Raw genomic sequence first — 19,666 nt, 5'->3', positions numbered from 1 at the left:
CGTGGGATCAACGGGAGAGAAGATACGAGGAAAAAAGCACCTGCTGAAAAATGTCGAAAATTCGGGTTTTCGTTTTTTGGCTGTAACTTTTGATGCGTTGATCGCAGCGTATTGGGACTGCGCCCAATCGATTTCTCTCGCAAAATTGCGTCGGAATAGTGCCTGAAAGAATTGATTACAGCACTTTTGAAAATCGCGAAAATTTTCGCCAAAAAAACAAAGGGGTTAACCTTCCTTTTTTTTTGACCAAAAAATTTTTCGTCTCAGAATTGATTCGTATGACTCTTTCCCGACCAATTGGACCCCAAGGAACTCAGGAAACGCAGCAAAAGGAGCGTGGGATCAACGGGAGAGAAGATACGAGGAAAAAAGCACCTGCTGAAAAATGTCGAAAATTCAGGTTTTCGTTTTTTGGCTGTAACTTTTGATGCGTTGATCGCAGCGTATTGGGACTGCGCCCAATCGATTTCTCTCGCAAAATTGCGTCGGAATAGTGCCTGAAAGAATTGATTCCAGCACTTTTGAAAATCGCGAAAATTTTCGCAAAAAATACAAAGGGGTTAACCTTCCTTTTTTTTTGACCAAAAAATTTTTCGTCTCAGAATTGATTCGTATGACTCTTTCCCGACCAATTGGACCCCAAGGAACTCAGTAAACGCACCAAAAGGAGCGTGGGATCAACGGGAGGGATGATACGACAAAAAAAGCACCTGCTGAGAAATGTCGGAAATTCAGGTTTTCGTTTTTTGGCATTAACTTCCGATGCGTTGATCGCAGCGTATTGGGACTGCGCCCAATCGATTTCTCTCGCAAAATTGCGTCGGAATAGTGCCTGAAAGAATTGATTACAGCACTTTTGAAAATCGCGAAAATTTTCGCCAAAAAAACAAAGGGGTTAACCTTCCTTTTTTTTTTACCAAAAAATTTTTCGTCTTAGAATTGATTCGTATGACTCTTTCCTGACCTATTGGACCCCAAGGAACTCAGAAAACGCAGAAAAAGGAGCGTGGGATCAACGGGAGAGAAGATACGAGGAAAAAAGTACCTGCTGAAAAATGTCGAAAATTCAGGTTTTCGTTTTTTGGCTGTAACTTTTGATGCGTTGATCGCAGCGTATTGGGACTGCGCCCAATCGATTTCTCTCGCAAAGTTACGTCGGAATAGTGCCACAATTAATTTATTCCAGCACTTTTGAAAATCGCGAAAATTTTCGCCAAAAATACAAAGGGGTTAACCTTCCTTTTTTTTTGACCAAAAAATTTTTCGTCTCAGAATTGATTCGTATGACTCTTTCCCGACCAATTGGACCCCAAGGAACTCAGGAAACGCAGCAAAAGAAGCGTGGGATCAACGGGAGAGAAGATACGAGGAAAAAAGCACCTGCTGAAAAATGTCGAAAATTCAGGTTTTCGTTTTTTGGCTGTAACTTTTGATGCGTTGATCGCAGCGTATTGGGACTGCGCCCAATCGATTTCTCTCGCAAAATTGCGTCGGAATAGTGCCTGAAAGAATTGATTCCAGCACTTTTGAAAATCGCGAAAATTTTCGCCAAAAATACAAAGGGGTTAACCTTCCTTTTTTTTTGACCAAAAAATTTTTCGTCTCAGAATTGATTCGTATGACTCTTTCCCGACTAATTGGACCCCAAGGAACTCAGAAAACGCACCGAAAGGAGCGTGGGATCAACGGGAGGGATGATACGACAAAAAAAACACCTGCTGAGAAATGTCGAAAATTCTGGTTTTCGTTTTTTGGCATTAACTTCCGATGCGTTGATCGCAGCGTATTGGGACTGCGCCCAATCGATTTCTCTCGCAAAATTACGTCGGAATAGTGGCACAATTAATTTATTCCAGCACTTTTGAGAATCGCGAAAATTTTCTTCAAAAATACAAAGGGGTTGACCATCCTTTTTTTTTGACCAAAAAATTTTTCGTCTCAGAATTGATTCGTATGACTCTTTCCCGACCAATTGGACCCCAAGGAACTCAGAAAACGCAGCGAAAGGAGCGTCGGATCGACGGGAGAGAAGATACAAGGAAAAAAGCACCTGCTGAAAAATGTCGAAAATTCAGGTTTTCGTTTTTCGGCTGTAACTTTCGATGCGTTGATCGCAGCGTATTGGGACTGCGCCCAATCGATTTCTCTCGCAAAATTGCGTCGGAATAGTGCCTGAAAGAATTGATTACAGCACTTTTGAAAATCGCGAAAATTTTCGCCAAAAAAACAAAGGGGTTAACCTTCCTTTTTTTTTGACCAAAAAATTTTTCGTCTTAGAATTGATTCGTATGACTCTTTCCTGACCTATTGGACCCCAAGGAACTCAGAAAACGCAGCAAAAGGAGCGTGGGATCAACGGGAGAGAAGATACGAGGAAAAAAGTACCTGCTGAAAAATGTCGAAAATTCAGGTTTTCGTTTTTTGGCTGTAACTTTTGATGCGTTGATCGCAGCGTATTGGGACTGCGCCCAATCGATTTCTCTCGCAAAGTTACGTCGGAATAGTGCCACAATTAATTTATTCCAGCACTTTTGAAAATCGCGAAAATTTTCGCCAAAAATACAAAGGGGTTAACCTTCCTTTTTTTTTGACCAAAAAATTTTTCGTCTCAGAATTGATTCGTATGACTCTTTCCCGACCAATTGGACCCCAAGGAACTCAGGAAACGCAGCAAAAGAAGCGTGGGATCAACGGGAGAGAAGATACGAGGAAAAAAGCACCTGCTGAAAAATGTCGAAAATTCAGGTTTTCGTTTTTTGGCTGTAACTTTTGATGCGTTGATCGCAGCGTATTGGGACTGCGCCCAATCGATTTCTCTCGCAAAATTGCGTCGGAATAGTACCTGAAAGAATTGATTACAGCACTTTTGAAGATCGCGAAAATTTTCGCCAAAAAAACAAAGGGGTTAACCTTCCTTTTTTTTTGACCAAAAAATTTTTCGTCTCAGAATTGATTCGTATGACTCTTTCCCGACCAATTGGACCCCAAGGAACTCAGGAAACGCAGCAAAAGGAGCGTGGGATCAACGGGAGAGAAGATACGAGGAAAAAAGCACCTGCTGAAAAATGTCGAAAATTCAGGTTTTCGTTTTTTGGCTGTAACTTTTGATGCGTTGATCGCAGCGTATTGGGACTGCGCCCAATCGATTTCTCTCGCAAAATTGCGTCGGAATAGTGCCTGAAAGAATTGATTCCAGCACTTTTGAAAATCGCGAAAATTTTCGCAAAAAATACAAAGGGGTTAACCTTCCTTTTTTTTTGACCAAAAAATTTTTCGTCTCAGAATTGATTCGTATGACTCTTTCCCGACCAATTGGACCCCAAGGAACTCAGTAAACGCACCAAAAGGAGCGTGGGATCAACGGGAGGGATGATACGACAAAAAAAGCACCTGCTGAGAAATGTCGGAAATTCAGGTTTTCGTTTTTTGGCATTAACTTCCGATGCGTTGATCGCAGCGTATTGGGACTGCGCCCAATCGATTTCTCTCGCAAAATTGCGTCGGAATAGTGCCTGAAAGAATTGATTACAGCACTTTTGAAAATCGCGAAAATTTTCGCCAAAAAAACAAAGGGGTTAACCTTCCTTTTTTTTTTACCAAAAAATTTTTCGTCTTAGAATTGATTCGTATGACTCTTTCCTGACCTATTGGACCCCAAGGAACTCAGAAAACGCAGCAAAAGGAGCGTGGGATCAACGGGAGAGAAGATACGAGGAAAAAAGTACCTGCTGAAAAATGTCGAAAATTCAGGTTTTCGTTTTTTGGCTGTAACTTTTGATGCGTTGATCGCAGCGTATTGGGACTGCGCCCAATCGATTTCTCTCGCAAAGTTACGTCGGAATGATGCCACAATTAATTTATTCCAGCACTTTTGAAAATCGCGAAAATTTTCGCCAAAAATACAAAGGGGTTAACCTTCCTTTTTTTTTGACCAAAAAATTTTTCGTCTCAGAATTGATTCGTATGACTCTTTCCCGACCAATTGGACCCCAAGGAACTCAGGAAACGCAGCAAAAGAAGCGTGGGATCAACGGGAGAGAAGATACGAGGAAAAAAGCACCTGCTGAAAAATGTCGAAAATTCAGGTTTTCGTTTTTTGGCTGTAACTTTTGATGCGTTGATCGCAGCGTATTGGGACTGCGCCCAATCGATTTCTCTCGCAAAATTGCGTCGGAACAGTGCCTGAAAGAATTGATTCCAGCACTTTTGAAAATCGCGAAAATTTTCGCCAAAAAAACAAAGGGGTTAACCTTCCTTTTTTTTTTACCAAAAAATTTTTCGTCTTAGAATTGATTCGTATGACTCTTTCCTGACCTATTGGACCCCAAGGAACTCAGAAAACGCAGCAAAAGGAGCGTGGGATCAACGTGAGAGAAGATACGAGGCAGAAAGCACCTGCTAAAAAATGTCGAAAATTCTGGTTTTCGTTTTTTGGCTGTAACTTTTGATGCGTTGATCGCAGCGTATTGGGACTGCGCCCAATCGATTTCTCTCGCGAAATTACGTCGGAATAGTGCCTGGAAGAATTGATAACAGCACTTTTGAAAATCGCGAAAATTTTCGCCAAAAATACAAAGGGGTTAACCTTCCTTTTTTTTTGACCAAAAAATTTTTCGTCTCAGAATTGATTCGTATGACTCTTTCCCGACCAATTGGACCCCAAGGAACTCAGAAAACGCAGCAAAAGGAGCGTGGGATCAACGGGAGGGAAGATACGACAAAAAAAGTACCTGCTGAGGAATGTCGAAAATTCGGGTTTTCGTTTTTTGGCTGTAACTTTCGATGCGTTGATCGCAGCGTATTAGGACTGCGCCCAATCGATTTCTCTCGCAAAATTGCGTCGGAATAGTGCCTGAAAGAATTGATTACAGCACTTTTGAAAATCGCGAAAATTTTCGCCAAAAATACAAAGGGGTTAACCTTCCTTTTTTTTTTACCAAAAAATTTCTCGTCTTAGAATTGATTCGTATGACTCTTTCCTGACCTATTGGACCCCAAGGAACTCAGAAAACGCAGCAAAAGGAGCGTGGGATCATTGTGAGAGAAGATACGAGGCAGAAAGCACCTGCTGAAAAATGTCGAAAATTCAGGTTTTCGTTTTTTGACTGTAACTTTTGATGCGTTGATCGCAGCGTATTAGGACTGCGCCCAATCGATTTCTCTCGCGGAATTACGTCGAAATAGTGCCTGAAAGAATTGATAACAGCACTTTTGAAAATCGCGAATATTTTCGCCAAAAATACAAAGGGGTTAACCTTCCTTTTTTTTGACCAAAAAATTTTTCGTCTCAGAATTGATTCGTATGACTTTTTCCCGACCAATTGGACCCCAAGGAACTCAGAAAACGCAGCAAAAGGAGCGTGGGATCAACGGGAGAGAAGATACGAGGAAAAAAGCACCTGCTAAAAAATGTCGAAAATTCTGGTCTTCGTTTTTCGGCTGTAACTTTTGATGCGTTGATCGCAGCGTATTGGGACTGCGCCCAATCGATTTCAAACGCAAAATTACGTCGGAATAGTGCCTGAAAGAATTGATTCCAGCACTTTCGAAAATCGCGAAAATTTTTGCCCAAAATACAAAGGGGTTAACCTACCTTTTTTTTTGACCAAAAAATTTTTCGTCTCAGAATTGATTCGTATGACTCTTTTCCGACCAATTGGACCCCAAGGATCTCGGAAAACGCAGCAAAAGGAGCGTGGGATCAACGACAGAGAAGATACGAGGAAAGAAGCACCTGCTGAGAAATGTCGGAAATTCAGGTTTTCGTTTTTTGGCTGTAACTTTTGATGCTTTGATCGCAGCGTATTGGGACTGCGCCCAATCGATTTCTCTCGCAAAATTACGTCGGAATAGTGCACAAAAGAATTGATTCCAGCACTTTCGAAAATCGCGAAAATTTTCGCCAAAAATACAAAGGGGTTAACCTTCCTTTTTTTTTGACCAAAAAATTTTTCGTCTCAGAATTGATTCGTATGACTTTTTCCCGACCAATTGGACCCCAAGGAACTCAGAAAACGCAGCAAAAGGAGCGTGGGATCAACGGGAGAGAAGATACGAGGAAAAAAGCACCTGCTGAAAAATGTCGAAAATTCTGGTCTTCGTTTTTCGGCTGTAACTTTTGATGCGTTGATCGCAGCGTATTGGGACTGCGCCCAATCGATTTCAAACGCAAAATTACGTCGGAATAGTGCCTGAAAGAATTGATTCCAGCACTTTCGAAAATCGCGAAAATTTTTGCCCAAAATACAAAGGGGTTAACCTACCTTTTTTTTTGACCAAAAAATTTTTCGTCTCAGAATTGATTCGTATGACTCTTTTCCGACCAATTGGACCCCAAGGATCTCGGAAAACGCAGCAAAAGGAGCGTGGGATCAACGACAGAGAAGATACGAGGAAAGAAGCACCTGCTGAGAAATGTCGGAAATTCAGGTTTTCGTTTTTTGGCTGTAACTTTTGATGCGTTGATCGCAGCGTATTGGGACTGCGCCCAATCGATTTCTCTCGCAGAATTACGTCGAAATTGTGCCTGAAAGAATTGATAACAGCACTTTTGAAAATCGCGAAAATTTTCGCCAAAAATACAAAGGGGTTAACCTTCCTTTTTTTTTGTCCAAAAAATTTTTCGTCTCAGAATTGATTCGTATGACTTTTTCCCGACCAATTGGACCCCAAGGAACTCAGAAAATGCACCAAAAGGAGCGTGGGATCAACGGGAGGGAAGATACGACAAAAAAAGTACCTGCTGAGGAATGTCGAAAATTCGGGTTTTCGTTTTTCGGCTGTAACTTTCGATGCGTTGATCGCAGCGTATTGGGACTGCGCCCAATCGATTTCTCTCGCAAAATTGCGTCGAAATAGTGCCTGAAAGGATTGATTCCAGCTCTTTTGAAAATCGCGAAAATTTTCGCCAAAAATACAAAGGGGTTAACCTTCCTTTTTTTTTGACCAAAAAATTTTTCGTCTCAGAATTGATTCGTATGACTCTTTCCCGACCAATTGGACCCCAAGGAACTCAGGAAACGCAGCAAAAGAAGCGTGGGATCAACGGGAGAGAAGATACGAGGAAAAAAGCACCTGCTGAAAAATGTCGAAAATTCAGGTTTTCGTTTTTTGGCTGTAACTTTTGATGCGTTGATCGCAGCGTATTGGGACTGCGCCCAATCGATTTCTCTCGCAAAATTGCGTCGGAACAGTGCCTGAAAGAATTGATTCCAGCACTTTTGAAAATCGCGAAAATTTTCGCCAAAAAAACAAAGGGGTTAACCTTCCTTTTTTTTTTACCAAAAAATTTTTCGTCTTAGAATTGATTCGTATGACTCTTTCCTGACCTATTGGACCCCAAGGAACTCAGAAAACGCAGCAAAAGGAGCGTGGGATCAACGTGAGAGAAGATACGAGGCAGAAAGCACCTGCTAAAAAATGTCGAAAATTCTGGTTTTCGTTTTTTGGCTGTAACTTTTGATGCGTTGATCGCAGCGTATTGGGACTGCGCCCAATCGATTTCTCTCGCGAAATTACGTCGGAATAGTGCCTGGAAGAATTGATAACAGCACTTTTGAAAATCGCGAAAATTTTCGCCAAAAATACAAAGGGGTTAACCTTCCTTTTTTTTTGACCAAAAAATTTTTCGTCTCAGAATTGATTCGTATGACTCTTTCCCGACCAATTGGACCCCAAGGAACTCAGAAAACGCAGCAAAAGGAGCGTGGGATCAACGGGAGGGAAGATACGACAAAAAAAGTACCTGCTGAGGAATGTCGAAAATTCGGGTTTTCGTTTTTTGGCTGTAACTTTCGATGCGTTGATCGCAGCGTATTAGGACTGCGCCCAATCGATTTCTCTCGCAAAATTGCGTCGGAATAGTGCCTGAAAGAATTGATTACAGCACTTTTGAAAATCGCGAAAATTTTCGCCAAAAATACAAAGGGGTTAACCTTCCTTTTTTTTTTACCAAAAAATTTCTCGTCTTAGAATTGATTCGTATGACTCTTTCCTGACCTATTGGACCCCAAGGAACTCAGAAAACGCAGCAAAAGGAGCGTGGGATCATTGTGAGAGAAGATACGAGGCAGAAAGCACCTGCTGAAAAATGTCGAAAATTCAGGTTTTCGTTTTTTGACTGTAACTTTTGATGCGTTGATCGCAGCGTATTAGGACTGCGCCCAATCGATTTCTCTCGCGGAATTACGTCGAAATAGTGCCTGAAAGAATTGATAACAGCACTTTTGAAAATCGCGAATATTTTCGCCAAAAATACAAAGGGGTTAACCTTCCTTTTTTTTGACCAAAAAATTTTTCGTCTCAGAATTGATTCGTATGACTTTTTCCCGACCAATTGGACCCCAAGGAACTCAGAAAACGCAGCAAAAGGAGCGTGGGATCAACGGGAGAGAAGATACGAGGAAAAAAGCACCTGCTAAAAAATGTCGAAAATTCTGGTCTTCGTTTTTCGGCTGTAACTTTTGATGCGTTGATCGCAGCGTATTGGGACTGCGCCCAATCGATTTCAAACGCAAAATTACGTCGGAATAGTGCCTGAAAGAATTGATTCCAGCACTTTCGAAAATCGCGAAAATTTTTGCCCAAAATACAAAGGGGTTAACCTACCTTTTTTTTTGACCAAAAAATTTTTCGTCTCAGAATTGATTCGTATGACTCTTTTCCGACCAATTGGACCCCAAGGATCTCGGAAAACGCAGCAAAAGGAGCGTGGGATCAACGACAGAGAAGATACGAGGAAAGAAGCACCTGCTGAGAAATGTCGGAAATTCAGGTTTTCGTTTTTTGGCTGTAACTTTTGATGCTTTGATCGCAGCGTATTGGGACTGCGCCCAATCGATTTCTCTCGCAAAATTACGTCGGAATAGTGCACAAAAGAATTGATTCCAGCACTTTCGAAAATCGCGAAAATTTTCGCCAAAAATACAAAGGGGTTAACCTTCCTTTTTTTTTGACCAAAAAATTTTTCGTCTCAGAATTGATTCGTATGACTTTTTCCCGACCAATTGGACCCCAAGGAACTCAGAAAACGCAGCAAAAGGAGCGTGGGATCAACGGGAGAGAAGATACGAGGAAAAAAGCACCTGCTGGAAAATGTCGAAAATTCTGGTCTTCGTTTTTCGGCTGTAACTTTTGATGCGTTGATCGCAGCGTATTGGGACTGCGCCCAATCGATTTCTCTCGCAAAATTGCGTCGGAACAGTGCCTGAAAGAATTGATTCCAGCACTTTTGAAAATCGCGAAAATTTTCGCCAAAAAAACAAAGGGGTTAACCTTCCTTTTTTTTTTACCAAAAAATTTTTCGTCTTAGAATTGATTCGTATGACTCTTTCCTGACCTATTGGACCCCAAGGAACTCAGAAAACGCAGCAAAAGGAGCGTGGGATCAACGTGAGAGAAGATACGAGGCAGAAAGCACCTGCTAAAAAATGTCGAAAATTCTGGTTTTCGTTTTTTGGCTGTAACTTTTGATGCGTTGATCGCAGCGTATTGGGACTGCGCCCAATCGATTTCTCTCGCGAAATTACGTCGGAATAGTGCCTGGAAGAATTGATAACAGCACTTTTGAAAATCGCGAAAATTTTCGCCAAAAATACAAAAGGGTTAACCTTCCTTTTTTTTTGACCAAAAAATTTTTCGTCTCAGAATTGATTCGTATGACTCTTTCCCGACCAATTGGACCCCAAGGAACTCAGAAAACGCAGCAAAAGGAGCGTGGGATCAACGGGAGGGAAGATACGACAAAAAAAGTACCTGCTGAGGAATGTCGAAAATTCGGGTTTTCGTTTTTTGGCTGTAACTTTCGATGCGTTGATCGCAGCGTATTAGGACTGCGCCCAATCGATTTCTCTCGCAAAATTGCGTCGGAATAGTGCCTGAAAGAATTGATTACAGCACTTTTGAAAATCGCGAAAATTTTCGCCAAAAAAACAAAGGGGTTAACCTTCCTTTTTTTTTTACCAAAAAATTTCTCGTCTTAGAATTGATTCGTATGACTCTTTCCTGACCTATTGGACCCCAAGGAACTCAGAAAACGCAGCAAAAGGAGCGTGGGATCATTGTGAGAGAAGATACGAGGCAGAAAGCACCTGCTGAAAAATGTCGAAAATTCAGGTTTTCGTTTTTTGACTGTAACTTTTGATGCGTTGATCGCAGCGTATTAGGACTGCGCCCAATCGATTTCTCTCGCGGAATTACGTCGAAATAGTGCCTGAAAGAATTGATAACAGCACTTTTGAAAATCGCGAATATTTTCGCCAAAAATACAAAGGGGTTAACCTTCCTTTTTTTTGACCAAAAAATTTTTCGTCTCAGAATTGATTCGTATGACTTTTTCCCGACCAATTGGACCCCAAGGAACTCAGAAAACGCAGCAAAAGGAGCGTGGGATCAACGGGAGAGAAGATACGAGGAAAAAAGCACCTGCTAAAAAATGTCGAAAATTCTGGTTTTCGTTTTTTGGCTGTAACTTTTGATGCGTTGATCGCAGCGTATTGGGACTGCGCCCAATCGATTTCTCTCGCGAAATTACGTCGGAATAGTGCCTGGAAGAATTGATAACAGCACTTTTGAAAATCGCGAAAATTTTCGCCAAAAATACAAAGGGGTTAACCTTCCTTTTTTTTTGACCAAAAAATTTTTCGTCTCAGAATTGATTCGTATGACTCTTTCCCGACCAATTGGACCCCAAGGAACTCAGAAAACGCAGCAAAAGGAGCGTGGGATCAACGGGAGAGAAGATACGAGGAAAAGAGCACCTGCTGAAAAATGTCGAAAATTCAGGTTTTCGTTTTTTGGCTGTAACTTTTGATGCTTTGATCGCAGCGTATTGGGACTGCGCCCAATCGATTTCTCTCGCAAAATTACGTCGGAATAGTGCACAAAAGAATTGATTCCAGCACTTTTGAAAATCGCGAAAATTTTCGCCAAAAATACAAAGGGGTTAACCTTCCTTTTTTTTTGACCAAAAAATTTTTCGTCTCAGAATTGATTCGTATGACTTTTTCCCGACCAATTGGACCCCAAGGAACTCAGAAAACGCAGCAAAAGGAGCGTGGGATCAACGGGAGAGAAGATACGAGGAAAAAAGCACCTGCTAAAAAATGTCGAAAATTCTGGTCTTCGTTTTTCGGCTGTAACTTTTGATGCGTTGATCGCAGCGTATTGGGACTGCGCCCAATCGATTTCAAACGCAAAATTACGTCGGAATAGTGCCTGAAAGAATTGATTCCAGCACTTTCGAAAATCGCGAAAATTTTTGCCCAAAATACAAAGGGGTTAACCTACCTTTTTTTTTGACCAAAAAATTTTTCGTCTCAGAATTGATTCGTATGACTCTTTTCCGACCAATTGGACCCCAAGGATCTCGGAAAACGCAGCAAAAGGAGCGTGGGATCAACGACAGAGAAGATACGAGGAAAGAAGCACCTGCTGAGAAATGTCGGAAATTCAGGTTTTCGTTTTTTGGCTGTAACTTTTGATGCGTTGATCGCAGCGTATTGGGACTGCGCCCAATCGATTTCTCTCGCAGAATTACGTCGAAATTGTGCCTGAAAGAATTGATAACAGCACTTTTGAAAATCGCGAAAATTTTCGCCAAAAATACAAAGGGGTTAACCTTCCTTTTTTTTTGACCAAAAAATTTTTCGTCTCAGAATTGATTCGTATGACTCTTTCCCGACCAATTGGACCCCAAGGAACTCAGAAAACGCAGCAAAAGGAGCGTGGGATCAACGGGAGGGAAGATACGACAAAAAAAGTACCTGCTGAGGAATGTCGAAAATTCGGGTTTTCGTTTTTTGGCTGTAACTTTCGATGCGTTGATCGCAGCGTATTGGGACTGCGCCCAATCGATTTCTCTCGCAAAATTACGTCGGAATAGTGCGTCATCTAATTTATTCCAGCACTCTTGAAAATCGCTAAAATTTTCGCCAAAAATACAAAGGGGTTAACCTTCCTTTTGTTTTGACCAAAAAATTTTTCGTCTCAGAATTGATTCGTATGACTCTTTCCCGACCAATTGGACCCCAAGGAACTCAGGAAACGCAGCAAAAGGAGCGTGGGATCAACGGGAGAGAAGATACGAGGAAAAAAGCACCTGCTGAAAAATGTCGAAAATTCAGGTTTTCGTTTTTTGGCTGTAACTTTTGATGCGTTGATCGCAGCGTATTGGGACTGCGCCCAATCGATTTCTCTCGCAAAATTGCGTCGGAATAGTGCCTGAAAGAATTGATTCCAGCACTTTTGAAAATCGCGAAAATTTTCGCAAAAAATACAAAGGGGTTAACCTTCCTTTTTTTTTGACCAAAAAATTTTTCGTCTCAGAATTGATTCGTATGACTCTTTCCCGACCAATTGGACCCCAAGGAACTCAGTAAACGCACCAAAAGGAGCGTGGGATCAACGGGAGGGATGATACGACAAAAAAAGCACCTGCTGAGAAATGTCGGAAATTCAGGTTTTCGTTTTTTGGCATTAACTTCCGATGCGTTGATCGCAGCGTATTGGGACTGCGCCCAATCGATTTCTCTCGCAAAATTGCGTCGGAATAGTGCCTGAAAGAATTGATTACAGCACTTTTGAAAATCGCGAAAATTTTCGCCAAAAAAACAAAGGGGTTAACCTTCCTTTTTTTTTTACCAAAAAATTTTTCGTCTTAGAATTGATTCGTATGACTCTTTCCTGACCTATTGGACCCCAAGGAACTCAGAAAACGCAGAAAAAGGAGCGTGGGATCAACGGGAGAGAAGATACGAGGAAAAAAGTACCTGCTGAAAAATGTCGAAAATTCAGGTTTTCGTTTTTTGGCTGTAACTTTTGATGCGTTGATCGCAGCGTATTGGGACTGCGCCCAATCGATTTCTCTCGCAAAGTTACGTCGGAATAGTGCCACAATTAATTTATTCCAGCACTTTTGAAAATCGCGAAAATTTTCGCCAAAAATACAAAGGGGTTAACCTTCCTTTTTTTTTGACCAAAAAATTTTTCGTCTCAGAATTGATTCGTATGACTCTTTCCCGACCAATTGGACCCCAAGGAACTCAGGAAACGCAGCAAAAGAAGCGTGGGATCAACGGGAGAGAAGATACGAGGAAAAAAGCACCTGCTGAAAAATGTCGAAAATTCAGGTTTTCGTTTTTTGGCTGTAACTTTTGATGCGTTGATCGCAGCGTATTGGGACTGCGCCCAATCGATTTCTCTCGCAAAATTGCGTCGGAATAGTGCCTGAAAGAATTGATTCCAGCACTTTTGAAAATCGCGAAAATTTTCGCCAAAAATACAAAGGGGTTAACCTTCCTTTTTTTTTGACCAAAAAATTTTTCGTCTCAGAATTGATTCGTATGACTCTTTCCCGACCAATTGGACCCCAAGGAACTCAGGAAACGCAGCAAAAGAAGCGTGGGATCAACGGGAGAGAAGATACGAGGAAAAAAGCACCTGCTGAAAAATGTCGAAAATTCGGGTTTTCGTTTTTTGGCTGTAACTTTTGATGCGTTGATCGCAGCGTATTGGGACTGCGCCCAATCGATTTCTCTCGCAAAATTGCGTCGGAATAGTGCCTGAAAGAATTGATTACAGCACTTTTGAAAATCGCGAAAATTTTCGCCAAAAAAACAAAGGGGTTAACCTTCCTTTTTTTTTGACCAAAAAATTTTTCGTCTCAGAATTGATTCGTATGACTCTTTCCCGACCAATTGGACCCCAAGGAACTCAGGAAACGCAGCAAAAGAAGCGTGGGATCAACGGGAGAGAAGATACGAGGAAAAAAGCACCTGCTGAAAAATGTCGAAAATTCGGGTTTTCGTTTTTTGTCTGTAACTTTTGATGCGTTGATCGCAGCGTATTGGGACTGCGCCCAATCGATTTCTCTCGCAAAATTGCGTCGGAATAGTGCCTGAAAGAATTGATTACAGCACTTTGGAAAATCGCGAAAATTTTCGCCAAAAAAACAAAGGGGTTAACCTTCCTTTTTTTTTGACCAAAAAATTTTTCGTCACAGAATTGATTCGTATGACTCTTTCCCGACCAATTGGACCCCAAGGAACTCAGGAAACGCAGCAAAAGGAGCGTGGGATCAACGGGAGAGAAGATGCGAGGAAAAAAGCACCTGCTGAAAAATGTCGAAAATTCAGGTTTTCGTTTTTTGGCTGTAACTTTTGATGCGTTGATCGCAGCGTATTGGGACTGCGCCCAATCGATTTCTCTCGCAAAATTGCGTCGGAATAGTGCCTGAAAGAATTGATTCCAGCACTTTTGAAAATCGCGAAAATTTTCGCCAAAAATACAAAGGGGTTAACCTTCCTTTTATTTGACCAAAAAATTTTTCGTCTCAGAATTGATTCGTATGACTCTTTCCCGACCAATTGGACCCCAAGGAACTCAGAAGACGCAGCGAAAGGAGCGTGGGATCAACGGTAGAGAAGATACGAGGAAAAAAGCACCTGCTGAAAAATGTCGAAAAGTCAGGTTTTTGTTTTTCGGCTGTAACTTTCGATGCGTTGATCGCAGCGTATTGGGACTGCGCCCAATCGATTTCTCTCGCAAAATTACGTCGGAATAGTGGCACAATTAATTTATTCCAGCACTTTTGAGAACCGCGAAAATTTTCGCCAAAAATACAAAGGGGTTAACCATCCTTTTTTTTTGACCAAAAAATTTTTCGTCTCAGAATTGATTCGTATGACTCTTTCCCGACCAATTGGACCCCAAGGAACTCAGGAAACGCAGCAAAAGGAGCGTGGGATCAACGGGAGAGAAGATACAAGGAAAAAAGCACCTGCTGAAAAATGTCGAAAATTCAGGTTTTCGTTTTTTGGCTGTAACTTTTGATGCGTTGATCGCAGCGTATTGGGACTGCGCCCAATCGATTTCTCTCGCAAAATTGCGTCGGAACAGTGCCTGAAAGAATTGATTCCAGCACTTTTGAAAATCGCGAAAATTTTCGCCAAAAAAACAAAGGGGTTAACCTTCCTTTTTTTTTTACCAAAAAATTTTTCGTCTTAGAATTGATTCGTATGACTCTTTCCTGACCTATTGGACCCCAAGGAACTCAGAAAACGCAGCAAAAGGAGCGTGGGATCAACGTGAGAGAAGATACGAGGCAGAAAGCACCTGCTGAAAAATGTCGAAAATTCAGGTTTTCGTTTTTTGACTGTAACTTTTGATGCGTTGATCGCAGCGTATTAGGACTGCGCCCAATCGATTTCTCTCGCGGAATTACGTCGAAATAGTGCCTGAAAGAATTGATAACAGCACTTTTGAAAATCGCGAATATTTTCGCCAAAAATACAAAGGGGTCAACCTTCCTTTTTTTTTGACCAAAAAATTTTTCGTCTCAGAATTGATTCGTATGACTTTTTCCCGACCAATTGGACCCCAAGGAACTCAGAAAACGCAGCAAAAGGAGCGTGGGATCAACGGGAGAGAAGATACGAGGAAAAAAGCACCTGCTAAAAAATGTCGAAAATTCTGGTTTTCGTTTTTTGGCTGTAACTTTTGATGCGTTGATCGCAGCGTATTGGGACTGCGCCCAATCGATTTCTCTCGCGAAATTACGTCGGAATAGTGCCTGGAAGAATTGATAACAGCACTTTTGAAAATCGCGAAAATTTTCGCCAAAAATACAAAGGGGTTAACCTTCCTTTTTTTTTGACCAAAAAATTTTTCGTCTCAGAATTGATTCGTATGACTCTTTCCCGACCAATTGGACCCCAAGGAACTCAGAAAACGCAGCAAAAGGAGCGTGGGATCAACGGGAGAGAAGATACGAGGAAAAGAGCACCTGCTGAAAAATGTCGAAAATTCAGGTTTTCGTTTTTTGGCTGTAACTTTTGATGCGTTGATCGCAGCGTATTGGGACTGCGCCCAATCGATTTCTCTCGCAAAATTACGTCGGAATAGTGCACAAAAGAATTGATTCCAGCACTTTTGAAAATCGCGAAAATTTTCGCCAAAAATACAAAGGGGTTAACCTTCCTTTTTTTGGACCAAAAAATTTTTCGTCTCAGAATTGATTCGTATCACTCTTTCCCGACCAATTGGACCCCAAGGAACTCAGAAAACGCAGCAAAAGGAGCGTGGGATCAACGTGAGAGAAGATACGAGGCAAAAAGCACCTGCTGAAAAATGTCGAAAATTCAGGTTTTCGTTTTTTGACTGTAACTTTTGATGCGTTGATCGCAGCGTATTAGGACTGCGCCCAATCGATTTCTCTCGCGGAATTACGTCGAAATAGTGCCTGAAAGAATTGATAACAGCACTTTTGAAAATCGCGAATATTTTCGTCAAAAATACAAAGGGGTTAACCTTCCTTTTTTTTTGACCAAAAAATTTTTCGTCTCAGAATTGATTCGTATGACTCTTTTCCGACCAATTGGACCCCAAGGATCTCGGAAAACGCAGCAAAAGGAGCGTGGGATCAACGACAGAGAAGATACGAGGAAAAAAGCACCTGCTGAAAAATGTCGAAAAGTCAGGTTTTTGTTTTTCGGCTGTAACTTTCGATGCGTTGATCGCAGCGTATTGGGACTGCGCCCAATCGATTTCTCTCGCAAAATTACGTCGGTATAGTGGCACAATTAATTTATTCCAGCACTTTTGAGAACCGCGAAAATTTTCGCCAAAAATACAAAGGTGTTAACCATCCTTTTTTTTTGACCAAAAAATTTTTCGTCTCAGAATTGATTCGTATGACTCTTTCCCGACCAATTGGACCCCAAGGAACTCAGAAAACGCAGCGAAAGGAGCGTGGGATCAACGGGAGAGAAGATACAAGGAAAAAAGCACCTGCTGAAAAATGTCGAAAATTCAGGTTTTCGTTTTTCGGCTGTAACTTTCGATGCGTTGATCGCAGCGTATTGGGACTGCGCCCAATCGATTTCTCTCGCAAAATTGCGTCGAAATAGTGCCTGAAAGGATTGATTCCAGCTCTTTTGAAAATCGCGAAAATTTTCGCCAAAAATACAAAGGGGTTAACCTTCCTTTTTTTTTGACCAAAAAATTTTTCGTCTCAGAATTGATTCGTATGACTCTTTCCCGACCAATTGGACCCCAAGGAACTCAGGAAAAGCAGCAAAAGGAGCGTGGGATCAACGGGAGAGAAGATACAAGGAAAAAAGCACCTGCTGAAAAATGTCGAAAATTCAGGTTTTCGTTTTTTGGCTGTAACTTTTGATGCGTTGATCGCAGCGTATTGGGACTGCGCCCAATCGATTTCTCTCGCAAAATTGCGTCGGAACAGTGCCTGAAAGAATTGATTCCAGCACTTTTGAAAATCGCGAAAATTTTCGCCAAAAAAACAAAGGGGTTAACCTTCCTTTTTTTTTGACCAAAAAATTTTTCGTCTCAGAATTGATTCGTATGACTCTTTCCCGACCAATTGGACCCCAAGGAACTCAGAAAACGCAGCAAAAGGAGCGTGGGATCAACGGGAGGGAAGATACGACAAAAAAAGTACCTGCTGAGGAATGTCGAAAATTCGGGTTTTCGTTTTTTGGCTGTAACTTTCGATGCGTTGATCGCAGCGTATTAGGACTGCGCCCAATCGATTTCTCTCGCAAAATTGCGTCGGAATAGTGCCTGAAAGAATTGATTACAGCACTTTTGAAAATCGCGAAAATTTTCGCCAAAAAAACAAAGGGGTTAACCTTCCTTTTTTTTTTACCAAAAAATTTCTCGTCTTAGAATTGATTCGTATGACTCTTTCCTGACCTATTGGACCCCAAGGAACTCAGAAAACGCAGCAAAAGGAGCGTGGGATCATTGTGAGAGAAGATACGAGGCAGAAAGCACCTGCTGAAAAATGTCGAAAATTCAGGTTTTCGTTTTTTGACTGTAACTTTTGATGCGTTGATCGCAGCGTATTAGGACTGCGCCCAATCGATTTCTCTCGCGGAATTACGTCGAAATAGTGCCTGAAAGAATTGATAACAGCACTTTTGAAAATCGCGAATATTTTCGCCAAAAATACAAAGGGGTTAACCTTCCTTTTTTTTTGACCAAAAAATTTTTCGTCTCAGAATTGATTCGTATGACTTTTTCCCGACCAATTGGACCCCAAGGAACTCAGAAAACGCAGCAAAAGGAGCGTGGGATCAACGGGAGAGAAGATACGAGGAAAAAAGCACCTGCTAAAAAATGTCGAAAATTCTGGTTTTCGTTTTTTGGCTGTAACTTTTGATGCGTTGATCGCAGCGTATTGGGACTGCGCCCAATCGATTTCTCTCGCGAAATTACGTCGGAATAGTGCCTGGAAGAATTGATAACAGCACTTTTGAAAATCGCGAAAATTTTCGCCAAAAATACAAAGGGGTTAACCTTCCTTTTTTTTTGACCAAAAAATTTTTCGTCTCAGAATTGATTCGTATGACTCTTTCCCGACCAATTGGACCCCAAGGAACTCAGAAAACGCAGCAAAAGGAGCGTGGGATCAACGGGAGAGAAGATACGAGGAAAAGAGCACCTGCTGAAAAATGTCGAAAATTCAGGTTTTCGTTTTTTGGCTGTAACTTTTGATGCTTTGATCGCAGCGTATTGGGACTGCGCCCAATCGATTTCTCTCGCAAAATTACGTCGGAATAGTGCACAAAAGAATTGATTCCAGCACTTTCGAAAATCGCGAAAATTTTCGCCAAAAATACAAAGGGGTTAACCTTCCTTTTTTTTTGACCAAAAAATTTTTCGTCTCAGAATTGATTCGTATGACTTTTTCCCGACCAATTGGACCCCAAGGAACTCAGAAAACGCAGCAAAAGGAGCGTGGGATCAACGGGAGAGAAGATACGAGGAAAAAAGCACCTGCTGAAAAATGTCGAAAATTCTGGTCTTCGTTTTTCGGCTGTAACTTTTGATGCGTTGATCGCAGCGTATTGGGACTGCGCCCAATCGATTTCAAACGCAAAATTACGTCGGAATAGTGCCTGAAAGAATTGATTCCAGCACTTTCGAAAATCGCGAAAATTTTTGCCCAAAATACAAAGGGGTTAACCTACCTTTTTTTTTGACCAAAAAATTTTTCGTCTCAGAATTGATTCGTATGACTCTTTTCCGACCAATTGGACCCCAAGGATCTCGGAAAACGCAGCAAAAGGAGCGTGGGATCAACGACAGAGAAGATACGAGGAAAGAAGCACCTGCTGAGAAATGTCGGAAATTCAGGTTTTCGTTTTTTGGCTGTAACTTTTGATGCGTTGATCGCAGCGTATTGGGACTGCGCCCAATCGATTTCTCTCGCAGAATTACGTCGAAATTGTGCCTGAAAGAATTGATAACAGCACTTTTGAAAATCGCGAAAATTTTCGCCAAAAATACAAAGGGGTTAACCTTCCTTTTTTTTTGTCCAAAAAATTTTTCGTCTCAGAATTGATTCGTATGACTTTTTCCCGACCAATTGGACCCCAAGGAACTCAGAAAATGCACCAAAAGGAGCGTGGGATCAACGGGAGGGAAGATACGACAAAAAAAGTACCTGCTGAGGAATGTCGAAAATTCGGGTTTTCGTTTTTCGGCTGTAACTTTCGATGCGTTGATCGCAGCGTATTGGGACTGCGCCCAATCGATTTCTCTCGCAAAATTGCGTCGAAATAGTGCCTGAAAGGATTGATTCCAGCTCTTTTGAAAATCGCGAAAATTTTCGCCAAAAATACAAAGGGGTTAACCTTCCTTTTTT

Source organism: Neodiprion pinetum, chromosome 4 (genome assembly GCF_021155775.2).
Source record: "Neodiprion pinetum isolate iyNeoPine1 chromosome 4, iyNeoPine1.2, whole genome shotgun sequence".
Classification (NCBI taxonomy): domain Eukaryota; kingdom Metazoa; phylum Arthropoda; class Insecta; order Hymenoptera; family Diprionidae; genus Neodiprion; species Neodiprion pinetum.
The sequence above is the reverse complement of the archived record's forward strand: the minus strand, read 5'-3'. Positions refer to the sequence as shown.